This window comes from Varroa destructor, unplaced genomic scaffold (assembly GCF_002443255.2).
Source record: "Varroa destructor unplaced genomic scaffold, Vdes_3.0 BEIS01000002.1, whole genome shotgun sequence".
In the NCBI taxonomy this organism is placed as follows: domain Eukaryota; kingdom Metazoa; phylum Arthropoda; class Arachnida; order Mesostigmata; family Varroidae; genus Varroa; species Varroa destructor.
The window spans coordinates 48,048,027-48,062,248 of NW_019211455.1; the positions used below are offsets into that span (position 1 = coordinate 48,048,027).

The 14,222-nt window shown below is 39.9% G+C and overlaps 1 protein-coding gene and 1 long non-coding RNA gene across 3 annotated transcripts in view; one reads left to right on the plus strand and one right to left on the minus strand.

The window, feature by feature from the left end:
- Positions 1-14,222, minus strand: part of LOC111243973 (uncharacterized) — a 74,447-nt gene that overhangs the window by 59,389 nt on the left and 836 nt on the right. The window lies entirely within an intron of this gene.
- On the plus strand, positions 794-3,504 carry LOC111243974 (uncharacterized). Of its 2 annotated transcripts, none has more exons than XR_002670704.2 (3): positions 794-1,140; positions 1,351-1,447; positions 3,333-3,504. It is a non-coding gene; the product is annotated as an uncharacterized LOC111243974 (long non-coding RNA). The 2 variants fall into 2 exon arrangements; XR_002670705.2 differs by lacking the exon at positions 3,333-3,504 and adding an exon at positions 2,833-2,924.

A 14,222-nucleotide genomic window follows, 5' to 3' on the forward strand; every position in this document is an offset into this window, starting at 1 on the left:
CCACTTCCGCAAAGCTCAGCTAAACTGTAGCTTCGATAAGAACTTGTGGCGATAACGCTTACCCACGGCTGGCGCATGGCAATCTAGGACATCCATAACGCTTATTTACTCCATTATGAATTATTATTTGACATTTTTGGTTTGGGTGATGCCTAACTTGGCCGATCACAGTCAACTTTTACTATTCGTACAAAAGTGAATTATATCAGACTTGTGTCTCTTGTCTGTTTCTATGTTGCGAGGTTACGAGCTATTATAACACAGACACTCGTGAAATTTTTCAGAGGACTACTCCGGAGAAGTAATGAGAAATTCATGTGTGTTTTGAGTCCCTTTGCCTAATCATAGTTTATGCTATGTACACAAATAATCACCAAACCATAAATACCGAAACAAGTCAACCAGGCATATCTATACGAACGCATGTTAAATTTTTTCTAGGGTATTTTTTCGGTAATAGACTCTATTGACGAAATAGGTAGTACGATACTTTTTTAAACGTTATCGGCTAGAGACTAGGCCTATCGTCCCCGACCATTTTCAGGTGGGACTAAGTAACGGACATGTATAGGCCTTTGCGAGGTTATCGAAATGCGGTAGTTGATACTTAGACTTGATAGGTAGTTGATACCTAGTCGCCAACGCGATAAAGAGGCGAACGGCTCACAGCCACGTCGCGTGTCTTCTAGGATGGGAAAGATTTTACCTCAATTACTATAGACAAAAGCAAACGTTTGAAAACATCGCCCAGTTACTGGTTACGAATAAATCTGCTTTACTCCGTATGCTTGAAATCACGGTACTGATCGTTGAGGTAAATAAACAACGAGGTGGATGAAAGGTTCTAAAGTTTTGGGACAGTCAATGATAAAATGAAGTTATGTCAGAGCTTGTTTCATGGTGATCGAATCTAGCTCCACCGATGTTATTTTTAACTCGCCAGTCGATTCCTATTCCCTCCTTTATACTTTGAGAGTGAAAACACTATAGTAAATGTCTCTCTGTTGGAGACAATGAACTTAGCATGTGTCTTCATACCTTTCAAGATTCACCTACGTAGGATTAGCGCTGTCATGCAACTTCACGTCGAAAGGTTGACTCTTTTCTACCGAAGGCAGAGGCAGCTAGAGGACAACTGAGGTGCGTTGTTTATATAGCTCTATATAACTCGCTCGAGATAAGTGTTTCGGAAAATACTTTTTTTTTTGCTTTTACATAATTTGCAGTAGACACACTTTAACTAGACTTAAATCCACCTTATAATTCAGATTACCGTCAATCTATGTTACTTATAGACTGATTGTTAGCTAGTATTATCAAATGGAACGTATTCTTGTTTTCCAAGTGCAGTCGTCCAAGATAGTCAGTCAGGTCCTGATCGGCTACACTGAACCAGGCCGATTTGGTAAAATGTGTATCGTTACAAGATCCCAACGTTCAGCGAAAAGTAAGTGGAGCAACGGAGCCAAACCAGAGAAGATTATTATCATAAAAATACGATTTATTAACATAAAACACGAGAAAAGACAGACTAAGTATTAACAGTCTGCTTTACATAGTTGTATTGCATAACACGAACATGAACTTATTTAACATGAGCTTAAGGTATAGATAATTTTAATTGAGTGATAGTGGCATAATTTTTCTTTGAAAAAGATCAGGCCCTAGCCAAAATTACCAGCCGCTTTGGTTCGGAATAATTATTAATTTCAATTAAAAATAGTAAAAAAAAAATCGTTAAGGTTCTACTAGTAGAAAATGATGTTAGTTAAGGCCCGTTTTTCTCTACGCATATACATATCTAATGTCAACAGAGAACGATACGATCGCAGGTTGCATTGCCCTATGACGCCAATATAATAAATCAGTTCCGAGTGATAAATCAATAGAAGATTAAGGCGGGAGCTATCAACACGTTAAGAGCCGATCGGCTTTAACGGCCACCGTTGTCGAATGATCAATCGGCCCGTGTCGCGGCAACAATGACCAAATGTATCGCTATATATGCCAAATTAGATAAGCATATATCTAACGAAAGCAACGTAACGTAAACGAGTCATGATATACGGTAAAATTTACGTTGCTCAGGCATTTAATGCTTCCTTCAACAACGTAAGGACAGGGTCGATATGCTCCTTGTAAAAATACCCAAGCCGTTTACTTTCGTCACCAAGGCAGGCAACCGTCTATGAGCTATTGGAATAATTATGAGGCCGTTCATCTAGTTATTTATTGGTAGTATTATGGGTTTTTTTTTTTTACTGTGGATGAAGACGTGCTGCTTAAATACATAAGCACTAGACTTGCTTTCAGTTGCTCTCACGCAGTGATAATCCGCCGCGATTTGCTCCTTCAAGCTATAGACTCATGGGTCTGATGCTAATATTCTTGCTTCAAAGCTAAAACTTTGAATTGTTTTATTGAACCCATTGAAGACGACTAAAAATAGACTTACAATAGTTCAAGAGTGTGAACGTGGTAAAATACACGGACTACTTTGTCGGCCTTAAAACTTCGGATCCACAAGCTGTTCTCGATTTCTGATCTCACATACCAGTTTCACCGATATTCTATCGATATGATATTCGAGGACTATTCCTTTTTACGTATCGGTTACGAAATTATTTCAGTTACCATCAGCAGCTGACCGTCTACCACTCATTCTACTAGTGGGCATTCATTTTCGAAGTGAACGGTAGAAAATTGTTTCATTGATAATAGTGTCTTTTACTACCTAAACCTACCAAACATACAGAAATTCGCAGAGCTTGTGACACGCTTAGGAGCTCAAGACGTCAACACTAATTAAAATCAATTGTTCATGCCAACAAGAGCGAGCCGAGTTGAGCGAAAGCTGAGATAACTCTCCCACGAACAGCATTACATCCGATGGCGGGCCCCTCTTCTTGACGGATCGATTTCCGAACCTTTCTCCTTCCACCGGCTAAGCTGCCAAAGGACGTACCTTTCGCCGTTCAACCCAACTGGACGTTCACTTGGGAAAAAACCACTTGCAGTGAGCTGCCACCGTTACTGCAACCCAGGCTGGGGTTGGCGCTTTAATCGCCTGTGGGCTAGGTTTGGAGGCGCAGCGCGTAGAATCTTGTACGCAGAAGGCTGTGTTTATCGAAATTAGATTTTTTTTTAGAAGTGTTTTGTCACCCATCAATGGGATCAGTAGATAACGCTACCGCTCAGAAATTCTCAAACTGTATGCGCGAAAATTTGCTACGACATATTTGATACACGTAGAATACATTGTATTTGATTATACTATACCGCATGTGAGAATAATCACAGGTAGAGTGTTCTTGGGAACGTATACATTACAGTAACTCTCAGTCTGAAGGGTTCAGGCTCGCGCGTTCTCGGATTTCTCTGCCTCTCTGCAATGTGACCTACTCCTGCCAGTCTTAGCGGAATGAAGACCTGCCGATTTGCGCGTTCGTCAGCGGCCGTCAAGCGCCCGACAACAAGATCCTTTATCCTTCTCGTGCTTTATTCATTATTTTCAATTTCCTTTACTACATCTAGTAATATTGGGAACCAACAGAGATGAATGGAATCGAAGGCAGGGAGGGCAACAACTAATGTGGGACCTCACACTTGTTACTTAAACGATGTCGTCGTACCATTTTCTCAGAATTTTAAATTGGTATTTTAGGTGACAAGTGAAACATAATTAAATTTGTAAGTGTGAATTTTATCTAATTTAGGATAATTTTTATCCGCCATTAAATTTTATGATAGTTAGAACTGACTGCTTGACGGTGTCACCTCAAACCTCCTCATGACCTTCTCGTGAATTGGCCGCTCGCCCTATAGTTAGGATTATAGAAAACCCATTTCAGACTTGTATTGGCCATCTTGCCTTTCGCAACAGCAGACACCGATTCGGTAATGTTCAGTTCATCTATTTCAAGGGCGCCAATAACACCATTCTTACAACACTAAACCAAAACTACTAGTTTTTTTTTTTGACAAACAGCTCCGTCTGTACTGCGTCTGTTGCAATTAATTCAGCAAAAACATAAATAGCGAACGAGATACTGAAGGAGCGAGACTGAAACACGGGTTAAGATGATTTTATTGTGCCCCAACTTGCTTCTTCGAACATATTCGTAGGTGAGTGTATGGCATGGCGTGGGCGTATTGCAGGTTGGCATAACCAGAGCTGACTGCCATCTATATGAGATGATTATTATCAGTATAAGCCGCCATCTATGTATCATAAAAAATATATTGAAACATAACACTTGTTTTTGTAAGGCACACCTGCAACTTAACAATTCCTAATAAAAGCATTCAGTTCAAAGGAACTGAATATGCTAAAGTTACTAACGAGCCCTACTACAACACTCCGGAACCGTATAGTTACCGTAATTAGTGGAAAATTTATTCCCCTTCTCTCGCTGGGTTCCCTCAATCGTCGCAACTGCACATTATAATTTGGCATGATTCGTTGCAGGGGGTCAAGATGGCGAAATGACAGTATCATCTTATGCCATTCTATTACCTTGTTCTGATGCACTACTCATTTGTGATCATACGTCATATGGGCCTTGCAGGCCTCTAACTCGTCATCATCTCTGCGACGATTAGTTGTATCGTAGACCGGTTAGATGAGAAATAAATGAAAAGATATTATGGTACTGTCGCAAGCCGCTCTGGGCTGAGTGAACTAGGTAACGACCTATCTTGCTGAGGCAGACTGCAACTGTGTTTAGTATATACAGTATATACAGTAATTGAATGGTAACACAACAATATCAGTCTGCCAAAAGGTACTTAACGAAGACTGAGACAAGATAGCCTTTCTGTACAAGTATCTTAAGGACAGTTAAGGATCCATGAAACGTCTACTCGCGGCAATCTCGACATCGTGTGAAAAACACAGTCAAATGCAATCGGGTATGAAGTTCTCCAAAAGAAACCTCCGGTGGTTTTTTTGTTGTTTGAAGATGTTTTCACAGTAGTTACTTATTGGGTTTCTCACTTGACCTAATGTTTGCATGGAAGCTTAAAAGTTTGCTTCTCATTGAGATCGCGAAGTAACCGCGATGGCTAGGGAATGATCCGTAACACAGTGCTGGCCTAATAGGAGGGAGGCCACAGAATATTCGCTATATGGTCCCAGAAAGTTTTGAACGCATTAATGGAACACTCGGACTAAAGTAATGGAATCAATCTGACCGAGTTACGAAATAGGGCAATGAGATAACGTGGCAGTGTAAGGGGGTGACTGAAATAGTGCAGTAGCTTTATTCAAATATAGTGCTAGGGGCACTGCAGTAAAAGCCTTCGTCAGGATAAGACGGATAATGATAACGGAGAAGGGGAGTTTTTTTTAACGAGATTATGGTGCAGAGGATCTCTTCAACACAGTTTTGCTTTACCGGATCTGGAATAACTTTAGTTTAGAGAAAAGTATTAGGATAGTGTTCGGTAGCATCTAATGTTTTTCCAATGTGGATCATATGTGAGAAGCCTACGTAGAAAAGGAGGATATTGTCCGTATGGAACTCTCTCTGATATTAGGCTGTCCTATTGTTTGTTTACCTGCGTATCGAAAGCTTTGACTACTGCCAGCAAGAGTGTATAAACAAAACTTGCTTGGTGTATGTTGTGCGTGTGTGCAAATATAAACAGATCGAGGAAGTCGATTAGTCTCTCTCAAACAGTGATAGCCACTTTGTCCCAACGTAAGATTATAGTGTCGAAATCTTGAAGTCGCAGTTGTCTTGTGGAAGAGATGATTGTGTGTTTTTTAAACCATGTTCCCAGTTTTAGGGTATTGATCTTTCGTGAGTTTGGCGTCATGATTACCCTTTATTGAAATTGGCTGCCTATGTTGCTTAGGTTACTCGAACGATGAACGCATTGCGCAGGCATTGCGAAATCGTTCGTAGAAAATCTTTTCAACACAATATTATAAACTCTATACAATCAGGTGCTATTTTGAAGATGTATATGAATGTGAGTATACTATGGGGTTTTCTATGCCCTTAAAGTACGACTGGGGCATAAATACCTCGCTACAGATTTGCTTCGAAGAGCCGTTGATAAGGAAATTATATATAGGAACAGGAATAAAGGTATATGGCTGTCCAGAACCTATTAATGCGCTGAGGCGAATGAAAAAAATAAAAACGGTACCGCTAACACTTATTGAAAGATCATCATTCCGGTCCAACTAGTTCAAAAGTTACATAATTTCGAAGTACGTCAAGCAATCAGATCGTCAAATACAATTTCCTTCAACAATAGCGTGGAGAGCGGGTGCGTAAGGTCCTGGATGTGACCACCTCGATCTGATATTCACGAAAACTTGCGGCTTATATATATATATGCCTTTCGTAACAGGAGGATTACCCCTGCTACTGCTTTTAAATGTCCTTAAGACTGTTTCCTACAAAAGACGTATAGGCACTGGCCGGGATAAGACGTGAACTTTGGAAACGCGCGTTGCAAATTCGTACGGCTAGTACGCTAGTGTAGCCCTTAACAGACATTTCACACCCTATCCAGACTTCTGTCGTCGAAAAAATATTGTGTGTAGATATTGCTAAAAGAAGATGAAGAAAAACCACAGTGGACCTTCAGCTCTGGCAATAGTCAACGACAGCTGGAACGGTTCTTGCGAAAAAGGCAAAATGCAAATACTAGATTTGCTGTACGTAAAGCTAACTATACAGTCTATTGGAAAGATAATAATTTTACGCTGACTCAGAACAATATTTGTAAATACTGTCACAAACATTGCCTTGAGCATCATCCTGGGGAATATACATACGAGTTGAAACTATTAGCCGTCTAATAAATACAGACAGAACGGTGATGTTGCTGGTCATGACAAGTACGACTTTAACTGAAGTTTCCAATCATATAATTCTATGTATTCACCTATATATCTATATAATTTCACATATTTTAGATACTTATTATTAAATAATATTTTTAGTATAATCTGAAAAATCAATGAAACCAGGAGAAGCATAACCTCAATAAGATCATATAATTACAGTGAAAATATTAACAGAACTAAATATATAATTAATAGGCAAGATCAATTTCAGTGAATTCTCTAGACTGAAGGTGTCATCCTTGAAATCACCAGGCCCCTCACGCTCGACTGCGTTTTTCATCTAAACATAGGGTTTATTGATGGTGACAAAAAAACGACTGAGCAAATATCGAAGATGCGTGTTTTTCTCCGAAAAACTGCTCTTTACAGCTAAAGGGCAGTGCAAAAGTGCATCGTTCGAACAAAATAAACATAACAACTTCTGAATCGGTTTATTTCAACTGTATCTACATATATCAATACGAATATTTCCATAGCTGACAAACTGACGTATCGTGTCCTGTAAAGGTGGAGTTGTAAGAGACAGGACAACGTTCACACTAAGAGTCAATATCCACTTCTTCGGCTATCCAGATCTGAAAGAATGTATCTCTGATCATGGGAAAAGTATCATCTATCCATCTGGTCAGAGCAATTAAAGCTAAAAAAGGGTGCTAATGGACAGAGCTTTCAAGATAGCTTGGCTACGAAAAAATGCCCTCTGGGTGTCTATTATTATAGAATGGAAGAAAATTTTCGACCGTCGTCGAAGATAGTTGGGCCTGTACATGTTCCACTACTAAAATTACATACTTATCGAGATGACGCGCTAGTTGTCTGCGGAGTTGCCAAATCGACGAGACGACATCCCCGAACGGCGTATGCCAGTACAGGTACAACAAAAAATATATCAGTTAACAGAGTAAATCTCCCTTGTGAATTGTGTGCGAGGAATATTTGGCAGAAAAGATGTAGCTGCAACTAGATCAGATGTCATAAAATAGAACATGGAAAACGTGTCCCAATTACATATAGAACACAAAAAAACATAATAACACATTTTCTTAATTCGATAACACAATCGAGCATCGCGATACGGAGTAGGCACGGTAATATCAAGCTTAGGCAAAACTCTTGTCTTCGTTCGTTGACACCGAGTGGCTTCACCTTAAGCTATACCTCATCACATGTAGATTAGAAAATCAGCCATACAGCAATTCATAAAGTGGCCATATTTTTTTTATAGTTGCAAAATTGAAAGCCTTCAGTTATATTCGCTAATCAACAGTCATCGTCCTCATCACTGCACTACAAATAGTACAGGAAGGTGTCTCGCCACCAATCTAAATAAACTTCGCAAAATGATCTTAAAACCCCTTCAGCTAGAGGAAAATCATAGCTGTTGGGCAACTTCATACGATTCCAACAGCTTCAACTTTTTTTTTTACCAAAAACCAAGCTAGAGGAATTACCTGAGCCAGCGAGACCCACGGGAAATGTAATATTATTGAAATTAACGTTTTCATAAGTGTGAGAATTTACGATTTGAAATTAATAGATTTGAAAGCGCTAAACGAGAGAAAAACAATAAAATCTTTAGAGTTGTCCGCATTATATCACACAGTCATTATTTATAAGATAGTACATGCTCGCGATAATTTCTCTATGTAAACACAGAATTAGTTTTTGGCTGATATATTTCAAGGATCGATCAAGGGCCGGTTTGATAAGAACTAGTCCGGCTAGGATTACAACGTTCGATCACGTTGGAATATTTCGCAGTGTTGCGTAACTGTGGAGGTAGTGCCCCATCGTTGGCCCTCGTGACACAAGCGTTCGTTGCTCAAACCTCGAATTCAACGTACCGTTCAGACACTCTTAAAATAAGTAGCAGTAAAAGTAGAAGTGACAGTTGAACACGTTTTAGTTATTTCATACAAGGATAAGTCGGCCGGCTCGTACTTTTAAAATGTAGTATCAGATCCCGCTTGCTATCGTACGAAACACCATGGACAGAGTTGACAATCGTATTCTTAATATTTCTAAATGATAACGCTACATGAATGGATGTAATAGTATAATTTCTTATGGCGAAAGATCTGCATCTGTTGTTGAAACAAAAAAACTTGCGTGTGTGGTGGTAAGCAGCTAATTCAAACATTGTCTCAATGGCCTTGCTCTATCTTGATTTACCAATGAATGGTTTCACATGCTCATGTACCACTCGGTAATGATACCGAAGTTAAAGACAATCTGACCCATTAGGGGTAGGATGGATTTTCGTGAACCCTTTTTGCTTTGCATACGATGGTGAATGGCAATTTTCCACGCACCTCCGACCGATTTGCAATGCAAAGATATAGCAAAATTCTTAATTTTCCGTTCGCGGCAGTTTATATAAGAAGGTAAATTTAAAACAATATAAATAACTGCTCGATGGTCATAGTTTTAAACGCAATCGTTTTATTTTTATAGAAAAACAAGGGAAACGTGGCAGTTTCCTGCGGAGCTGTATTTTTGCCTTTGCCGAGCGGAAGGCCTGTTTTCATGCACATAAATTTTTTTTAAACATTGCTAGGGTGATTAAGAGCCCAGAACTACCATCTCAAGGCGCTCAGCGTTGTAACTGTCGGAAGCCACTCCAGTAATGATTGAGTGCCGTCAGCTTTCGCGAAGAAAAATAAAAGTCTGAAACCCTTGGGAGGTACGATCGCACGCCTGCTTTCAAATCGGACCTCAGATTTTTTTTTGTATGCAAATAGTGTTTAAGCCCAATAAACCATATTCCCGAAATTGAATTTTTCCGCGGTCTGCGCGCAGCCTCTATACCTAACGTATTACTCAGACCTACGTCTATATCGAGGAAGTACACAAAATATTTGCTTTGCATATCTTATCTCAACTTGGATTAGGAATAATAATACACCTCTAATCGTCTGGGCGACAAGTATGGGCAATAAGGTACGAATTTCTGGTAGAAATTCTACCATCTTCGATCTATCGCATCTCTAGAAAGCTTTTGTGAGTTTTATTTATTCAAAACTCACAAGTGTGTTTACCCTGGAAAAGTTTGGCCTTTTTATTGAAATCTTTAGCGTGAGTGTTCTAAAATACACTATCAGCATGTCCATGCTTCAACCTAAATAACTTTTTCGTCTCTGCCTTATTTGGGTCTCTCAAAAAGTAAACATGGCACAATTCATAAATGCTTCTATTAGGTTGAGAGATCCCTCTAAACATAAAAGCTCTTCAAGTGCGTTTTACATCGTCGGCCATAGCTACTGTAGGCAAACGTATGCCGGTCCTATTTGCCCATACCGGGTGCCCTCCTCCGCCCCCCACACCTCATACGTCCATACGGTCCTGCATCAGACTGTGTCGCAAGTTATTGTGCTTACATCCTTGAGCATACAACAGAGCTCTTCACTATTCACGCAACCGCACAAGTATCCATACAGCGTAAATAGCGGCAGTGCTTGCAGCTAGACGGAATTTTCCCGTTGCAGACGTCACAGCCGTCGTACCAGCTGCACTGTAATATCGTTATTGTTGTTCTGGCAGAATGAAAAAATGACAACGATGTGTTATAGAGTGCTAGTGGAAGAATGGAACAGTGTTGTCGAAGAACAAGGTCAGGCCATGCAGGAGAAAGAGAGGACGAGAGAAACGGCCAAAGTGCACAATAGGGTGGAAAACCGACACTGATCGCTACGATGCAGAAAGGAAGAAACGCACTGGCATATATGCCGTACCACATAAATCAAAAACATACGCCTTTTTTAAGTACTCTCTGACACGCACGCACAAAGACGTTTACCTAGGCAAAACGCAAACAGAGGTATGTGCAAACAAACGCTTCTTGCAATACAGAAGATACTAGACAAGAAATAGGGTGCGAGGTAATGCCTTCTGTAGTCGCAGCCGATCTGAAATATTATCCAAAAACTTGCCAAGATTAATCAGATCATACAGCGGCACAGAGGGTGCTATCTGTACATCTTATTGTAAACAGTACACTCTGAATGCTTTTTTATGCTAGTTTTGTCCATTTGAGCCCTATGTATTATCGCTAGCTGCGAGGCAGACTAATATAATAACCATTTAGAAAAAAAAAAGATACGAACGTCCGCCTAGTTATTGATTAACTATATGTAGAAACGGAAACATAATGCGATTCTAAAAATGGATAAATCTCAATACACGTCAGTTACGTGTGTAGCTCCTATTTTGATAGTTCGTTCGAAATAGGAGGGACTATGCAAATCAGGATATCGCGTTGGGAAGAGCCGATTGTAATTCCCCAAAATAATAAATAGTTTACTATTTAGATTTTAGAGAATAGTTTACTACTAGTTAGCTAGATTTCCGCTAGTGACCTCAAAATTGCTTTCAACATGGTGCCTAGAAGCAGGCTTCTACTACAGTTGCAGCTTCAGGATAACATAGAATCTCAAAAAAGAGTAGCCCCCTTCTGCAAAGCAGCATACATCACCTCGCAGCGAAGACTACGAAGCGTTCCACATTTCGATCTATCTTCATGCCTAACAGATTTCTTGCTAGGACTATATAAGATTTTTTGTAATATAGGCTAAAATTTTTTGCGCCAGGATCAAACTCAGTGAACTTGAACGTTGCCAATTAAAATCGTACGCATAGCGCGTGTCAGATTAAAACTTTTCGATACAACCTCCCTTATCAGGCCCATTGTCCATAATGCCAAATAGCTAAGGTCTAAACTTTTGCGACCAGTGAGCTCAAGAGCGACGTAGTGTCTCTGCGTCTAATTTGATCTAAGCACATCCTAGACAAGATACAGAACAAAAAATGGCACATGTAATATTTTTATTTCGAGTCACCTGCTGGCTCACTGCCTTCGATCTAGTTTGGTCGTCGCGTGCATTTTGCCTTCCTTTTGAAAAACGTACGCGGACACGTTAACAGATAGCGTGTTTGTTCACTTATGTAAATTTTTGTTTCAATAGTTTCATCCGTTACAGCCTCTGCCTGAGCAATGAGCAAGCTATATAATGTTATTTGGCCTTCGACTGATATCATTGAACGTTTTCGTAATTTTTGCTCCATGTAACACTGGCTCGCTGTATATGCTATCCTCACCATTGTTCCACAGTTGAAAAACAGACATTAAATAGAAAATTCAAACGAGTAAGTACGTACTCATAGAATGAGATTGTTTGTTTATAACGTCAACCCTGTCTCAAAGATAAAACACAGTTCTAGCCTTGCTTAAGTAGAAAAACAACTACGCTTCGTTTCCGGCAAGGAATCTTTACGCAGTTTAATTATTAACATGTATGTAGCTATTCAATTGGGAACAAGCCCTGGCAGGCGGAAGTGCATCGACCGCGGCCGAAAATTACAGAAAAAAAATGCAGAAATGCGTGACATACATATAATGAAGGACATGTTTGTTGGGCATGGAGTAACGTAGCCCAGACTTATTATAAAATATACGGCAGCGCACAAAGAGGGCGTATCAGCTGACCCACCTCGATTCACCTGCGCATACTTTACGGATAGCTAATGCCCCTTTATAAGCTTACACTTCTAGCTAAATATTTACTGTCTAAGACACGAGTTTTGCCATCTTGGTACTCTAACGAATATCCATTACAATGCTATATAGGTGTTCTCCATCTTAGTTCGTACAACGTCATGCATCTCCCTACAAATCATGTTGGCTATCAGCAAAACAAATAGAGCTTCTAACAACCTATGTTTAAAATACTATAGGTTTTATGTTTACTTTGAACGCAATCAAACATTCGAACAGCGGAACAGAGTAATTTTTTTTCTCGTAGCAACGAAGTATCTCACTATCTTACTTATAAATAATATGATTATTACCTGGGAAAGGTTCGACATTAAATTTCTACTTACGATTTTGTCTTCTAACTCTATACGGACGTATCGCTGTACATCGTCGTCGCTAATAACTTTGTTGGGAACTTTTTTTCAACTTGAAATTGAGCACGCGCCGTTATCAATACTGTAATCTCCATCCATCAATGGCGACAAACGAATCTATCGATCGAAATAGACGTAAAGCTATTTCTATAATGATGTGCCGTTCCCGCGCTGTCATACAATTCCTTTGTAGTTTTACATTCTATAATTGGCCTTTGTACGCTCACCTTCTGCTTCTCTCAAGACGTCCGATACCTTTGTGCAATTGATTTTTTTATTTTACCTAATTTTAACCTAAACTAACGTACGGAGTGAGCTGCGAGTGGACCCGTTTTGCTATACATATACTTTACATACAGTATCCAATAAAAATTAACAAACGCAAATACGTTAAATCCTATCTACGTATAGACGAAATTCAACTGACGCATAATCGTCACGTCCTAAGGATGAGACAAGCTTTACGGGGCTCTCTGAGTCCCAAATGCGGTTATGCTGTTTTATAATAAACTATCCAAATGGATAACCGTCGCCACATAGGTTTCTGGGTATAGGACTAGACTTCGTCGTAGAAGGCCTATACGAATGCAATTTGGCGTTACACCGTGAACCGCTTCATTGAAAAAACAAACGATTGCTTCAACGATGTTTACAGGCTCCATTCTCCACAGACGGCTCGCATATAAGAACCTATGTAAGGTTTCGATATGAAAAAAAAAGCAGCAGTTTATTATGTCGATAATCTTATTGTTTGCATCGATTAATGAAGCAGGTAGGATCGCACACTCATATTCCCTACTTTTTAAAGACCACAGCAACGGGCATTATCAGTGTTGGTGGTAGAGGGGTAATCCTAACATCGTACGCCTCGGAAGAGATCGCATTGCAGAATCGGATCTATATATATGGGAATAGAGAGCGTAGTATCTGAAGTCGTCGGTAATGTTGAGGAAGAGGTATCGGATGGTGAGATTATGATAGAACGGGGATCAGATTCGCCTCAGATCACCAGAAAAGTTCCGAAGCTAAGAGCACGTTGGCGCAAACAGAAAGATCACAACTACTGGAAGATGATCAGCAGTTCCCGATGGACCCGACGCCATGCGGGTGGCGTATAGACAAAGTCATAACGCGAAAAGCGATGAAGCATGTGTCACTGATTTGAATTGCTTTTGAGTTACATATGTATCTTAGCTAAAGGATAAGATCCATACCCTTTGGCTTGTTTGCTGGCCGCCTATATCATCGATAAATCATGGCGCTATCGCATCATAGGTACGCCTTTTCCATACAGACAAAACGTACGGCAGTATTTAAAGTAAGAAAAAAAAAGAACTATAATAGGAAGTTACGAAGAGTACTAACGGTATATCGATAGAATTGGCCACCAGGTTAATATGCGAACATTACTCTGTCACGTTCATTGACCAGTGGTAATAGCAGGAGAACCGTA